This window comes from Hyalella azteca, unplaced genomic scaffold (genome assembly GCF_000764305.2).
Source record: "Hyalella azteca isolate HAZT.00-mixed unplaced genomic scaffold, Hazt_2.0.2 contig616, whole genome shotgun sequence".
Lineage (NCBI taxonomy): Eukaryota > Metazoa > Arthropoda > Malacostraca > Amphipoda > Hyalellidae > Hyalella > Hyalella azteca.
Genome location: NW_025930958.1, coordinates 907 through 2,803, shown reverse-complemented (window position 1 = coordinate 2,803; position 1,897 = coordinate 907). Strand labels below are relative to the sequence as shown.

General features: G+C 41.7%; 1 long non-coding RNA gene across 1 annotated transcript; it reads right to left on the bottom strand.

Moving 5' to 3' along the window:
• Window positions 1-424: 424 nt before the first annotated feature.
• On the bottom strand, window positions 425-1,384 carry LOC125177874. The gene is made up of 2 exons (XR_007156699.1): window positions 1,257-1,384; window positions 425-503 (listed from the first exon to the last, which is right to left on the bottom strand). It is a non-coding gene; the product is annotated as an uncharacterized LOC125177874 (long non-coding RNA).
• Window positions 1,385-1,897: the final 513 nt, after the last annotated feature.

Sequence of the window (1,897 nt, the reverse complement as noted above, 5' to 3'; positions counted from 1 at the left end):
AAGAGATACAGTAGGAGAGATGTCCCTTGGAAGAGATATAGTAGGAGAGATGTCCCTTGGAAGGGATACAGTAGGAGAGATGTCCCTTGGAAAGAATACAGTAGGAGGGATGTCCCTTGGAAGAGATACAGTAGGAGAGATGTCCCTTGGAAGAGATACAGTAGGAGAGATGTCCCTTGGAAGGGATACAGTGGGGAGGAAGTCCCTAGGAAGAGTTACAGGAGACGGGATGTCCGAGGAAGGAATACAGGAGAAGAGATGTCCCTAGAAAGGGATGCAGTATGAAAAACATTCCTAAACACGGAATATACAGAAAATGTGGCGACAAGATGACGGGGCAAATGAAAGAAAAAAAATGTAGACGCACACGCCACCATGTGGCGACACAAGAGTGTGGTGATACATGAAGATGGCGTGATGTAGAGGTGATGAGATGTGGCGACGTGGAGGAGGGCTGCACCAATCACCAGCCTGGTGTGGTGTTGGCAAAACGACGCATCCGCCTGAAAAAATGCAAGACTAGATTGCTATCGAACCTAAAATTTCTAAAAGAAACACTTCTCAAGTCACAACCACATAGGTACACATTTTTTAAATAAACACGTTTTCTATATTCTGTGTCTCATAATTTTACCATTGAAAAAAATTGCGTGTCCGGTAATGTCACATGATAAGTATTCCATATATGATATCCGGACATAATCTGATCATATCAATAATATATTGTATACTAAATGATAAGTATATTATTTATAGTCTATAGGAGCGCCCCAACCACCGATATATATATTCACAGTGCAAGTCTTCAAATACACAATATTTTACTGATATAGCCAAGCACCACCAAATAAGGTACCATTACACCACCACACCAGGCACCACCGCATCATGAGTTCCACCAGATAACAGGTATACATAGTTCGTATAGGGTCACCAACCAAGGCCATGCTGACAGCATCACCTTTGATGGCTACCAAGCTTCGCCCCACCAAGAAATGAACTGAGCTTCCCTAGGCTCGAACCCACGACTAACTCCTCTCATCTCATTGGCCGCTACTACTGTGTTATAGTAGCAACCAGGCACCACAACCACCGCACCACACCACACCACCACACCACTCCAGTATACCTGGTATTACGGTCCTGGTCGCTAATCTTCTCACCACACCACATCACACCAGTATACCTGGTATTACGGTCCTGGTCGCGTATCTTCTCACCACACCACACCACACCACACCATCACACCAGTATACCTGGTATTACGGTCCTGGTCGCGTATCTTCTTCTCCATCTCAGCGTCGGTGAGAGTCTCCAGGAAGGGGCACCAGGCGTCCGCCTCACCAGCCGACCTGAACGGCACCTCCACCACCGGCAGCGGCGACTCGCTGCTCATGTCAAATGAATATTATTATATTTTTAATTACTTTACATTATATAATTCACACTTGACTTATAGTTAAAGGCTGGTTATATATTATTATATTCTATATTACTTTACATTATATAATTCACACTTGACTTAGGTATAGTTAAAGGCTGGGTATATATTATATTTTAAATTACAGTACATTATATAATTCACATTTGACTTATAGTTAAAGGCTGGGTATATATTATTATATTTTAAATTACTGTATATTATATAATGAATATATTAGATATTATTTCATATTATACTAGGCTGGGGGAGCCAAATAATATTCTACACTCAGAAAAATTTAGAAACTAAGCATAAATGTCGATACACTTCTTGTCCAGGGCTGGGTGAGCCATCCTGACCCAGTCTACCCCGGCAAAAGTTATCAAGGCTACATGAACTAAAAATATGTCATTTTTTTGGACAATATGACCCATGCATTTTCCAGCATGTGCATTGTATTGTATATCAGACTAG